The sequence below is a fragment of the Molossus molossus genome, unplaced genomic scaffold (assembly GCF_014108415.1).
Source record: "Molossus molossus isolate mMolMol1 unplaced genomic scaffold, mMolMol1.p scaffold_m16_p_14, whole genome shotgun sequence".
Taxonomy (NCBI): Eukaryota; Metazoa; Chordata; class Mammalia; order Chiroptera; family Molossidae; genus Molossus; species Molossus molossus.
Window position 1 is genome coordinate 89,565,362 of NW_023425349.1, and position 14,262 is coordinate 89,579,623.

A 14,262-nucleotide genomic window follows, 5' to 3' on the forward strand; every position below is an offset into this window, starting at 1 on the left:
ATGCAATCCTCATTAAAATGTCAATGACATCTTTCACAGAACTAGAACAAATACTCCAAAAGTTTATATGGAACCAAAAAAGACGCCAAATAGACATAGCATCTTGAAAAAGAAGATTAAATTTGGAAGGACCACAATACTGGATATCATTATAGCCATACTACAAAGCCATCGTGATCAAAACAGCTTCGTACAGGCACAAGAACAGACACACAGATCAATAGAACAGAACAGAGAACCTGGAAATAGACCCAAACAGTATGCACAATTAATGTTCAACAAAGGAGGCAAGAGCATACAATGGAGGAAAGCCGGTCTCTTCAATAAATGGTGTTGGGTCCTGGCCGGTTTGGCTCAGCAGTTGGAGCATTGGCCTGCGGACCGGAGAGTCCCGGTTTCAGTTCCCGCTAGGGGCACGTAAAAAAAGAAAAAAAAAAAAAATTAAAACAAAATAAATGGTGTTGGGAAAATTGGACAGCTACATGCAAAAAAAATGAAACTAGACTATCAACTTTCACCATACACAAGAATAAACTCAAAATGGGTAAACAACTTACATGTAAGTTGTGAAACCATAAAAATCCTAGAAGAAAATGTAGGCAGAAAAATCTCAGACATCAAAGGTAGTAGAGAAATAAAGGAAAAAATTAATAAATGAGACTACATCAACTAAAAAGCTTCTGCATGGCAAAGAAACCAGAATGAAAATGGAAAAGGAACTCATTCTCTGGGAGAACTTATTTGCCAATGATATATTGGATAAGAGGTTCATATCCAAAATATATAGAGTACTCATACAACTCAACAAGAGGAAGACAAAGAATCAAATTTAAAAAAATAGGCAGAGGACCTGTAAAGACACCTCTCCAAACAGGACACACAAATGGCCAGGAGACTTATAAAAAAATGCTCAACATCACTAATCATCAGAGAGATGCAAATTAAAACAACAATGAGCTATCACCTCACACCAGCCAGAATGGCCGCCATCAACAAATCTTCAAACAATAAGTGTTGGTGAGGGTGTGGAGAAAAGGGGACTCTAGTACACTGCTGGTGGGAATGCAGACTGCTGTAGCCACTATAGAAAACAATATGGTGTTTCCTCAAAAAATTAGAAATGGAACTGCCGTTTGACCCAGTGATCCCACTTCTAGGAATATATCCTAAGAAGCCTCAAATATCAATCAGCAAGAATATATGTACCCCCATGTTCATAGCAGCACTATTTACAATTGCTAAGATCTGGAAACAGCCCAAGTGTCCATCAGTAGATGAGTGGATAAAAAAGCAGTAGTACATATACACAATGGAGTACTATGCAGCTGTAAGAAAGAAAGATTTCTTATCTTTTGAGACAACATGGCGGGACCTGGAGAGTATTATGTTAAGCAAAATAAGTCAGTCAGAGAGTAAGAGAAAGACAAGTATCACATGATCTCACTTATTTATGGAATATCATGATCAAAATAGATCCAGAGTCACTAAAGTAGGGAACAGACTGACAAACCTCAGAGAGAAGTGGGGGTGCAGGAAGGATAAACCAAGGAACTTATGTGCATCTATGGATACCAATGGATACAGACAACAGTTTGGGGAAACTATTGTCTCAAAGGATAAGAGACCTTTCTTTCTTACAGCTGCATAGTACTCCATTGTGTAAATGTACCACAACATTTTTATCCACTCATCTACTGATGGACACTTGTGCTGTTTCCAGATCTTAGCTATTGTAAATAATGCTGCTATGAACATGGGGTACATATTCTTTCTGATTGGTGTTTCAGTCCTCTTAGGATATATGTGGGAGCAGGGAGGAGGGGGGTGGGAATGGGGAGGAGAGGGTCAGTGGGGGAAAATAGGGAGGGACATCTGCAATACTTTTAACAATAAAGATTTTTTAAAAATGCTATACAGATGGAATCACAGAGTCTGTAACCTTCTAGGGTTGGCTTTCTCGTGCGGCATAATTCCCTCGAGATCCATCCATGTTGTGTCAGCTGACATCTGTCTCTGTTTATCGCTATGACAGTCCACGGCAAGGCGGTATCGTTTGTTTAACCATTCACCATTCACTGAAGGGCACTGAGGTTCTTTCCATGTTTCGGCTAAATGCGGATTGTGTTCCAGAGCAGGGTCCCTTTTCTGTTTGCTCGGAAACCTCCGCGTGAGCAGCAAACCGCCCCCCGCCCCCGCCAGCATCCCCCCAGCATCAGTGTCTCACCTGTGCTGCGTCAGCGGTGACAGCCAGTGTGGCTTCATGCTGTCTTGTCCTGGTGGCTGGTGATGTCCACCGTGTCTCGTGCCTGTCTGCTGACTGAATGTCTTTGTCAGTGAAATGAGCAGGATAGATTTAGTTCACTTCCGATTCATTTGCTGTTGGCTTTGAGAGTTCTACATATTTTCCAGACACTTGTCCTTTGATGGGTAGAGGTCTGCACGGTTCTCTCCCAGTCCACGTGAGGTCTGTGTGGCGGTTCACTCTCCATCGGTGGGTGTCCTGGCTCCAGCACCCTCCTGGAACAGCTGTCCTTCCTCCACTGAAACTATGTGCACACATGTCAACAACCCTCTGGGTCCATGCGTCTGCCTGGGTCCAGACCGGAGACAGAAAGCAAGCAGTTAGTTGAACAGAAGTGTAATATAAGAACCATGAGCTATAATAAAATGATAACAAAGGGTATACACAAATCTCCACGGTACCCTAAGTCCGAAGGCCAAGATGGGAAGGAGCTCAGCCCTCCTTGGGGAGGGTGCGGTCTGCCACCACACCGCAGGGGAGCCAGCCTGGAGCTGTGGGGAAATGCAGGCCACCCCTGGCGTGCGCACAGGCCCCAGACGGTGGGCACTCGGTGGGTGGGCATGCGGGGTCTGGGTGCAGTGGGGACTCAGGGCAGGCAGGCTGCTGGGGGGGCAGGGACTGCAGAGGGCACTGCTCTGCCTGTGGATGCCCAGGCCCCAGGGGCTGTGCCAGGCTCTCCGAAGCCGCCAGGGACTTTCACGGTGCAGAGAAGGCTGCCCTTCAAGGACAACCAAAGGCTACAACAGAGAAGGAATCGTGGGGCACCTGGAAGCAAGAAAGAGAGAGGCAATGAGCAGAAATTGGGTAAATACAATCGAGTCCCCTCTCAGTATTTTTAGGTCATGTTTGATGACTGAAGGGAAATGATAACACCTGAACGCCAACCTTCATGCCAGCCGTGCTGGCCCCACCCCGGCTCCCACAGGGCTCTGCTGTGTCCCAGCCCAGGAGCCCACAGCCATCCTCAGGGCACCAGGCGCGAGGGCCCCGACCAAGGGACTTTGCCAGGATATGGTGGCCCAGGGTCTCTCTGGACAGGGTCACCATGGGAGTGGCCTTGAGTGTGGTGATGGCAGGGTGGTCTCCAGGGGCAACCAGGGCTCCAGGAGCCAGGCCCTCAGATCCCTGGTGCAAGGGGACAAGGGGGGACCGGTCAGCAGTCCCCACACCTGACGACTGGGAGGGGAGATCAGAGCAGCAGAGGTGAGTGGGGGCTGCAGGGCCAGAAAACCTCCACTTCCCGAGCCTTTGGGGAACAGGCTGGGGCAGCAGAGTCTCAGATTCGGGGTGCTGGGGTCCCGGCGCTTTTCCTGGAGTGGCAGGCCCAGCGCTAAGGGGCTCTTCCCTGCTGGACGTGAGGGAAGTTCTTCAGGAGACCGCGGTCCTTGGAAATAGGGCTGTGGGTAAGCCCTTGGTCATGGGTACGTGATCATACAATAGCAAACCACTGCAAAACGAAACAAGGCAGGCCTTCCCGGGAAGACCAGGGGTCGGGCAGCACGCCCTGAGCGTTGTCTCCGGCCCCACTCACACCCCTCCTGAAAGATGGGGTAATTCCCAGGCGAGAGCAGGCAGCCATCGGGGTGCCAGAAAACCCCTGGTTCGACCTTCCCTGCTCGCGTGGGAGCGGACAGGCTGCCCGAGCCTGGCCAGGCCGTGTGCTGTGGCTGCTCTCGTTCGCTTCTCAGAAAAGTGTCTGTTGGCAAAACAAGGGTTTGGGAGCAGCCGTCTAAGAAGGGAATAACCGGCCCCCACGGCCAGTCTGCCCAAGGGTGCGGGGGGCAGGCGGGGCACTGGGGGGCCCAGCGTTGCCTGGAACACCCACAGCCCTTCCAAGAGGACGCGCCCATCTGGACACCCTCCCGGTGGGCTGCAGGGGAGTGGGTGGAGGGCTGGAGAGAACCACATGTCCCAGGGGCCTGTGAACACACTAGTTCACTGCCTGGTATTTGCAGGTGTTTCCTGGTGTTTGCAGGCTCTGTGGGTGCTGGGGACAAGGGGACAGGCCAGCGTAAGGTTGGCGCGAGCACAGAAGGCCAGTCCCACGGGTGAGGTTGCAGGATTTCATTCTGTCCCTCGGGCTGTGGCTGCGACAGCAGGGCGGCTATGGGAGCAGAGGAAACAGAACCTGGCAAGGAGGAGGCCGGGGATCCAGGGGCTTTTTCAAAGCAAAGGAGACCGTCCTCAGTGGACAGATGGACGAGCTGGGGTCCACCCATGAGCAGCACAGAGGCAAGGCGACATGGCCCAGCTGGGGTGTGTGCCAAGCCGCAGGGGGGCCGACAGGCCGGGAGGTGGCCGTGCCGCAGCAGGACACACGGCCTCCCGGGCCTCCTGCTCAGCAGCAGGTGCCCTGCATTTCCTTCGGCAGGGAGCTGCGTGAGCGTCTGCGGGGTGTGCGTGCGCCGGGGCGGAGGCTCCGCCCGGCACCTGGGAGAAGTGATGGGTCAGTGGCCCCAGAAAAGAAGCAGAGAGTCTGACATGCAGACTCCCACCGAGGCAGGCAGTGAACGGAGGAATGAAGTGGGTGCGGGGTGTGCAGGACCGGTGGCACTCTGAGGGTGCGTGCCCTGGCAGCCCAAGCGTGGGCTCTGCACCGGGCAGACATCCTGAGTAACTGGAGTCCCGGTGTAAGTGACGCTCGCCGGCACGGGTGGAAGGAGGAGAGCAAGGGGCAAGGTGGCGACCCTGATTGCACCGGGCTGCACGGAGAGGGTGAGGGTCTCCATGCGTGGAGATGGAGGCGTGGGGTGCAGGTTGTGCTGAGCAGGTGCAGACTTGGGGGAAACGTGCTGGGACTGGAAGGCGAGATGGGGCCCTGCCACACGGGCTGCGGGTGGAGAGCCGACAGAGGTGGCAACGCGGATGGTTTTCGAGGAACAGGAAAGGAGACAGAGAGGAGGGGATTCACAGCTCAGTACAAGCCAGGCTCCCCTGGGGCGAGGGCACCTTCTTGAGCATCACTTGAACTTGAAGGAGCATCACTGAATTTCTTGTTAAGGTGGAGGCGAGTCCTGCACGTACAGGGCGTGAAGTCTCCCAGATGCTGCCTCAGGGAGAAGGGCGCCGTTCTGGAGGAGGTGACTGGGTTTGCATTGTTTATGACATAGGGGACCGCTCCCTGATTTGCATATGGGCACCTTCGGGCCAGGAACCTTGGCTGAGTGGGATGGGAGGGGACAGGCGGGGATCTGAAGGCAGAGGTGTGACCTGGGAGCTGACAGGAAAGAGATGGAGAAAGGCCAGGCCTGCCACCAGCCGTAAGCATGTCCCCCTTCTTCTTCTCTTCCCAGATGACTTCAGAGACCACCGTGACGGTCACCATCCTAGAATATTATCCGAGAGGCCAGTGGGAGGAAAACTTCCCCTAGGGACAGGAAGACACAGAAACCTGGGGTCTGCACCTGGCAGTCATGAGCATGCTGCTTTTCTCTAACCTGACAGTCCCCCCTAACTTTTTAGGAATATCAAAATGAAGTATTTCATTCCCTCAATACTTCAAAATACTCGGCAAGACCATTTCCTTTCCAGCGGAAAGTCAGGTTTTTGGTAAAGTACTGATAAAATGCAGATGCTGGCAACTTTTACTTAATTCAACCCTAAAAGGTCTCATTATCAGCCCAAAGCCACCAGCATGTGCAGGACCTGTAGGGCCATTTAACAAGCATGTTCTCAGCAGCCCCCAGTCTCTGCTGAAACAGATGACAGCATCTGTTTGTGGGAATTCGGGGCGGACGGGGGTGAAGAAAACAGCCAACACACATTGTTGGCTTCTATTAAAATCCATGGCCCACCAGGGAATTATGGCGTCATAGATTCATGTGCACCGGCTCAAACCCAGGTTTCTTAGGGCTGGTGTGGTCTTTAGTGACGGAGTCAACCTTCCAATGACAGTAGGTCGCTGCTGGAGCCGATGCCTGTTCAAACATGATAATGCCTTCGAGCCCAGAGCACAGCCTGGTACAGAGGTCAGTAAACATGAGCCTTGATTATTCATTATTTTTCTTTAGCATTTCCAGTCTGTTATAGCATTAATATTGAAAAGAAGAAAACCTTACAAAACCCAAGTCACTGCTGGGGCATGACATTGGGGTCCACTGACCTGGGGTTCCTAGCCCAGGCAGGCGCTGAGTTTCTGTGCAGCCAGGAGAGGGCGTAATAACATCTGGTCCCCACTGCTCAGCAGCCTGGCAGAGGACAGATTGAGACAGTATACACAGGAGGGACACACATTCCATCTGGAGTGTGGAAATAGCACCCAGGATCATTAAGGTACATTCCTCTAGTTCTGCTAAAAGTGTCAGGTAATAAGACACCAAAACATAGGGTCACCATAAGGACTAGGAGGAAGGGTGCATTCCAAGAGTGGACAGACCCGAAAGAGCATGCACGCCTCCAGGCATGCTCGGACCATCCTCCCAGCAGAGTTCCTTCCCTGCGACTCAGTGCTCAGGGACTGTGTTCTCAACTGTCTGTATTGCACTTGGAAAATCCCTATGAACTCACCACGGGATCAACTGCTAAATGCTCAGACTACTCTTCCCTGTTACCACTGATGGATGACCACAGGGAAGGACTCAGGTCCTGGGTCACCTTCCCTGTTACCACTCATGGAGATGACCACAGGGAAGGACTCAGGTCCTGGGCCACCTTTCCTGGGTCACCTACCCTGCATCACTAGGGTTGATGACCACAGGGAAGGACTCAGGTCCTGGGCCACCTTCCCTGCACCACTAGGGGAGATGACCACAGGGAAGGACTCAGGTCCTGGGCCACCTTCCCTGCACCACTAGGGGGGATGACCACAGGGAAGGACATGTGGGTTCTGGGCCACCTTCCCTGAATTGCTCTTGGAGATGACCACACCACATGGAAGTTATTATGTGACTTGATTATTGTCTTTAAGGCTCTTTGTTGAGTATTTGCTACACCGAGCTCACAATTTGAAGAGCTGTTTTTGTCTTCCTGTCCCTGTGGCTCAGAAAGGGACTTTTCAGGCTCCAGACCCTGTGATCAGCAGTGCTGAGCTCATCCCCACGCCTGCAGGCTGATGCCGGCACCCTGTCTCCTCTGGACCCACGGGGTGCCTTCCGTCTTGCTGCTGCCACAGGAAGTGGGGCTGCCTCTGCTTCTCAGACTTGTCATGAAGAGCGAATGCTCGTCTGGGCCCATGGCTTCCGGGGGAATGGGAGATCACGTCTGTCCTCGCAGTCTCCTCGCACCCGGAACCAGAGAAGGTGCAACAACTATTCGAGTCCATAATATAAGCAGACACAGTGCTTGGTAAAAGATGGCCATTGCAGGAACCGTTGTCATAGGAGGGGGAATGTAGATAGAGGTCAGCCCAGTTCTTCACCATCTCTCTGCCTTCATCACCATGCTCATGTCAAGGACGCTCAGTGCCCAGCAGGGAGCCGGGCTCACCCTCGTCACTGGACAATCCAGCTCTGTGCTGTGGAAGAGGGCGGCGGCCAGCAGACGGCAGCAGAAGAGCCGGGCACCAGCCCAGCAGACGCAGAAGTACCGAGCCGGTGGGTCCGCACGGGGAAAACAAACCCTCACTGATGCTCACTGACTGAGGCTGGTAAACTCATTTTTCCGTGATTCATTTCGTTCTCACAAAACCCCCAAGCGCTTGGTTCTCTTGCTCTGCCCATTGTGCAGATGAAGAAACTGAGGTTTCGAGCAATGGCGTTCCCACAGGCACAAGAATTGAATGTCTAACCCACAGTAAACGCTGAATAAGTGTTTTTATCTTGTTTGTTTGGAAAGGTCGTCTGCCCTTGCCCACGGGGCCCTGTGGCCGCAGAGGGAACGAAGTCGCGGTGTCCCCACTCCCCATGGTAGACAGGAGGCTCCCCACACTCTCTCTGAGGTCTCCAGTCCACGCCGAACAACACCGAGAACGAAGAACATCTGGGGTTCCCTCTCCTTTCCAAGCACAACACAGGCTGCAATTTCTCTTTCCTTTTTCTTTAAATTTAGTACTAGAAAAAATATCCTCTCCTAAATTCCTAGGGGAAATCCAAAGACAATTATTCCCATCCTATTTTGAGGAAATCTTGAATCCTGCATTGGAGGCTATCAGATTCTCAGAAGGTGAATGACCTTCTGCAAAAGCCATTAAAACGGCACCATCTGGGCGGGGTTTCCGGACGAAGTTCTGCAGCTCCGGGAGCAGGACCCGGCCTCACCGAGCAGGACCCGGCCGCGCATGTGCGCAGAGGCCTCTCCGGTCCCCGGGGTCCCGGCCCTGGCTGTGCACACTCCCACCCGAGCTGGCCAAGGTGAAGCTCAAGGGATGCTTATTTCCCGCACGGGCCGCCTCCTCTCTAGCGGAGAGGAGACCCAGGCCGGATGGTCTTCAGAGCGGCTTCCAGGGTTTTCCCACCGTCAATCTCGCTCCTTAGGATGGCGCGGGAGTGAACGTATATTGGCGGATGATTCTGCTGCTTTACTCTTTCCAGTGCTGGGAAATGACACCTGCGAGATAAGGAACTCGCCCAAGTTCACCTCAAAGTCCACGGCATGTGAGGCCCGTCTCCATGGCTCCCAGTCCCCGTGCCCTCTGACCCATCACCTACACAGCATCACAGGGACACATTGCAAATGCACACCTGACCTTCCACCCCTCCCCTAGACCGTCGGGGCACGTGGCTCATGACTTCGGGCACCAGGCTGTGTCCAGCACCCCTCAGGGCAGCAGATAAGCCCTGGTCCCAGCCTAGGCCCCAGCCCAAAGGAGACGTCAACCCAGGTACATGTGCACCTGCGCATGGGCAGGCCAGCCTGTCCCTGCGTCTCTGTGTGCACATGCTCAGGCTCCCTGGCCCAGGGATGCAGGCAGGAGCAGTGAGCAGCCCTCAGGAAGAAACCTGGTGGAAGAGAGCCTGGGACGCGGATAGTTAGGGTACCCCAAGAAGGAGGAATGCAGGCCCTGGTGGTCACATCCTATGACCCCATGGACACCTCTCTGCAGGAAGGGACCCAGCAGGGCAGGACCAGCTTCAGGCCCCCAAGGGTCACTCCTGTCTATGGGTCCCCATGCTGGCTGAGGGCCCCCCGGCCAGGCCCACGTGTCCTGCCCAGCCAGCCTCACAAGCCACAAGCTTCCCAAAGAGTAGTATCTGCATCGTGCCCCCGTGAACACATTTGCTACTTATGACCCACCTGCCTAGGATCCCCCTCACCTTATGTTCCTTCTGAACCCCCAACCTCCAACACTGGCTCCTCCCACATGGTCTCACAATTATCTTACAGCCTGCCTTCCAGGCCAGACAGAGATCTGTCTGCGGGATGCAAACGCAGAGCTAGGGTTTAATCAATGCATTACCTCAATGAATGCCATAGCTTTGCCCACATTCTAGAAAAAATGAGAGATCAGCTTCTGTTCAGAGCGTTGCAGGTGCCTGGGAAAGAGAGGGGCCCTGGAGCAACGTGCTTACATGGTCTCCTCCCCGACAGACCTCAGGCAGAGGGTCCCCAGCTCAACTCCATGTTTTTCTGACCTGGGAGAAATGTGTGACTTTCACTTAGCAGCATCTAACAAATAGATACGGGTCACTGCATGTCAGACCCTGTCTGGACACTGCAGATACAAAGGTGCAGACAATCAGCACACACTTACACTTAGTGGCAGCAGCCAGTCACACACCAGTCGTGTACCCGCACCTGTATGAGCACAGCATCACATCCTGATTAGTGCTGGCCAAGGAATCAATATACCTGAGAGAGCAGGACTGGGTGGCTGCTTTGTCTAGGGAGACCAGGAAGTAGAACCCCAAATGCCAACCAGGATACAGCCCATGTACTGGAGCTGAGGTTTAGGGGTAGAAGGAGGAGCCACGTGAAGTGCTGGCAGGGAGTCTCCAAACAAATCCGCCTGTGAGGTTGATGCCTGATGAGAACAAGGGGATCAGGAACGTTGGATGTCATCAGTAGGACTCAAGGATGGACCTTAGGGAAGGAGAGAGGGGAAAAGCATCAACGGTACCATGCAGATGTTGGGTCTGAGCACGGGCTGAGCAGTGGTGCGCTGGCCGGGGTGAGCCACACGGGGAACCGTCCAGTTCCCGGAAGGCGGGGCTGAGAGAGGCAGGATAACCGGGGGTCCTGCGTAGCCAAAAGTAGAGGCAAAACTGCACTTTTTGAAATGTCATTTGTACATTTGTCATTTGGAACTTGAAACTCATTTTCCTGTGGATATGGGAGAAGCTGGTGAGGCCCTAGGCCAGCCCAGAAGCGCCCCTTTAATTCCCAGTGCACTGACCACGAGTCTAAGGAGCCCGTTGCTGCGGGACCTGCCGGAGGGAAGACACCTGGAGTTCAGGGTGGGGAGCCAGGGCCACGGTGCCAAGGCAACCGGAGCCAGGAGAAGTAAAAGCAGCTTTTATTCAGAAATCGGTGCAGTAGGGGAACGAGACCTCGGTATGGAGCTGGGCTCAATGCCAAGCACCGCGTGGACAAATGGGAATTTATAACCGAGGGCAGGGCGGGGTCAGTGGGTGGAAAATCATTGAGAGAAAACGTCAGCAATAAGGGGAGATTCTGGCTGAACCTACTTGACAAGGACGCTGAAAGCAGACCAGGGTGATCAGGAATCTCCTGAAGGATGGAAAAGCATGAGGAAATGTAACTCGGTGCTGAGGGTAATCAGAGGGCGAGCGTGGGTTCCGAGGAGTTTTGCAAAAATTGGTCAGACCCAGAAGCCCAAAGCTGAGGACAGTTTGAGACGAGTGTTCAGAGGAGCCCGACAAGTTCGGTCAAATAGAGAGTGTGAATCAATAGCTCACGTCTGCCCAGAACTTCCTTTCCTCGAGGACTGGGGACAGCAGGCAGGTGAGCGGGGACTCCAGAGGGCTGGTGGGAAGAGGCTGCTACAAAGAGCTGGCAAGATAAAGTGATTGACTTGGCCAGGAGAAGGCAGGCGATGTCCTGCGGCCAAGACCTGGGCTTGAGGGCAGGAAAGTGCACAGTTCATTTTCCCTCTACCCACTGCAAAGTGGCCTTCACCTTTGTAGACATGAGATACTGCAGAATGAATATTGGGCAGAGACTTTTTAAATTTTCTATCAGTATAGTGTGATTTAATCATGTCAAAGAAAAACACAGTGATGTATTTCTATCGTCACAAAAATGTCATTGCACTGTGCCTTAGTAAATTCACACTAAATCCACACCAAAGAAATAGTATAAGGAAGAGAAAGGTAGCCATCACTTAATCATTTTTTTATTCAACACATTTTTATTAAACCAGGATCTGTTCTAAACTCCAGAGAGGTGGCAGAGAATATCAACAAAAGCTCCCTGCTTTACTGAGATCCCATTCCGATGCAGAAATAAGCAAGTGAGTAAAGAAATAAGTAACCTGGATGCTGTGTCAGATGGTGACAGAATCTTGGAGAAGCATTTACAGTAAAGGAAGACTTCTCATCCATGAGGGTGGAATAGACACATTGATTCATTCTCCCTCTTACAACTAAAGACCCTGCACAAAACACAAGACCAAATATTAGAAGACCCTGAAAGGTGGACACACGAAGGTGAACTGCCTAGGGACCACAGGGCTTGAGCGTGCCATGACCAAGTTCCCCGAGTTTTCTAATTGCCCCCTTTATATCCCACACAGAGAACGGTAGGAGCCTCCAATCGGGGATGCCAACAGACAACTCAGATGATAAACCATCCAAAAAGAACCTGTTCTGAAACATACATCTACCATTCAACTCAGTGATGACACTTTAGGGCATTTTTCCCAGAGAAATGAAAACTTAAGTTCACACAGAAACGTGCATACTAATGATCATAGGAGATTTTTTATTAACAGTAAGAAGCTAGGCCTGTCAATGGGTGAAAATGGTACCATCTGCACCATGGGATACAACCCAGCAATAAAAAGGAACAAACTATCGATACACAATAATTTGAATACATATCCAAGGAACTGTGCTGAAATTAAAAAAAAAACAAAACTTCCAAAATATTATCTACTACATGATTTCATTTATATAACATTCTTGAAATGACAAAATTATACAAATGGAGAGGAGATTAGTGGATTCCAGGTGTCAGTGATGGGGTGAAATGAGGTGGGGAGATAAGTGTGACTATAAAAGTGTAATATGAGGGGTTTGGGGGGGGGATGTCTGTATCTTGAATATGTTAATGTCAATATTCTGGTTGTGAGATTTACCATAATTCTGTAAAATGTTATCATTATGGAAAACTGGGAAAATGGTACATGGGATTTCTCTATATTATTTCTTACAAGTGATTATGTATTTGCAATGGTCTCAAAATAAAAAGTGTAAGTTTGAAAAGGAAAGAAAACCGTGGATGCTAGGATAAAGTGCCAGGTTTTGTGGAGCCAGTGACACGTCAACAAAGCTGTGAAGGAGGTGAGGGACCCAGCTCAGAAGCCATCTGGGGAAGAGAACACCTAAAAGAGGACACGAAAGAGAACATTTATGTGTGTCAAAAAAGAGAAGGGGGTGACATCAATAAAATGGTGGTTTAGGACGCTGCAAGCCCTCATTCCCCAAAGAAACATCCTAAAGACAAACAGAGGCTGTCTGGGCATCTTGGTACAAGCTTTGGAAAGTAGTCAAAGGTCTAAAGTAACCAAGAAAACACCCAATCAAGAAAAAGCTGCCTCGATTCACCCTTCCCTGCATGTCAATGGCCATGGTTTTGAGCAGGTGGCAGCTTAGGTCCCAGTCCTCCCAACACTTTGAACTTGAGGACAGAGAGCTGTTATCTGTTCTAGCCAGTCTGGAGATACCCGAAGGACTGCAGCAAGGAGCTCATCTGTTTGCATAACTCAGAATCCAAATAGGAAAATTGACAAGAATTGCTCATAAAAGCTACAAGATGGACATACAATAGACCATTTAAGGAAGAGAGGAGAAGCTGGGATAAGACCCTTTGGGAAATAAAGGTATTCAAAAGCAGCCCTGTGTACAGAGAACTTTAGAAAGCCAGGCAAATGCCAGGGTAAGACACATTTCAGAAAAGCCTTAAAAGAACTTAATTCCTCCCTTGGGCTGATCTCTAGGCTCGATGGTAAAGGAGTGGCCCAGCACAGAGACAAGAGACAATCTGAAAAGACAGATTGTATTCTCTCCCCTGCACCCTTACTCTCTCTCTCCCTCTGTGTGTGTTCTTAGTTTCAATTCCTGCCACTAAGGGAAATCTTTATTGAAACATTAGCTGAACAGAAGCTAAAGGAACAGAGACATCAGTGATCACACATGATGTGAAATAGCCTTTGTAAAAATCATTTGAAAAGTTCTTAAAACAGACTACAATACTAAAGAATATGGAACCCCGAAGAAAGGCGATACCCTGATTTCCAGAGTTATCACATGATGATAATCAAATGCCAATTTTTTAGCAAAGAAATCACAAGGAATACAAAGAACAAAGTAAATGGGCAGAAACCATTCCTGAGGAATTCCAGACATCTAACTTGCTACACAAGTACTTTGAAACCACTGTCTTACATATGCTAAAAGAGCTAAGGGAAAACACAGACAACTAACTAATGAAAGTCAAATGTTGTTTGAAAGAATAGAAGGTTAGCTTCCCCTTGATGAATGGAAGAGACGCAGACCTGACAGCGAAGGAACTGCCACCTACTTTGTGGTTAAAATTTTTTTTAAAGAGTGAAATGAAATTCAGAAAAGTATATATAAACAAGCTGAGTAAATCAACAAAGTAGTGTAAATTATAAAAAGAAGCTAAACTGAAATTTTGGAGCTAAAAGTATAATAACTAAAAGAAAAAAGTAACTAGTGAAATTTAAGAGCAGATTTGAATAGGCAGAAGAAAGATTCAGTGACCTTGCCCTGGCCGGTTTGGCTCAGTGGTTAGAGCGTCAGCCTGTGGTCCAGAGAGACCCGGGTTCGGTTCCCGCTAAGGGCACGTACCTCGGTTGCAGTTTGTCCCTGGCCCTGGTTGGG

The 14,262-nt window shown here is 50.6% G+C and overlaps 1 pseudogene; it reads left to right on the forward strand.

The window, feature by feature from the left end:
• The first annotated feature begins 13,855 nt into the window (after positions 1-13,855).
• Positions 13,856-13,960, forward strand: LOC118630371 (annotated as a pseudogene).
• Positions 13,961-14,262: the final 302 nt, after the last annotated feature.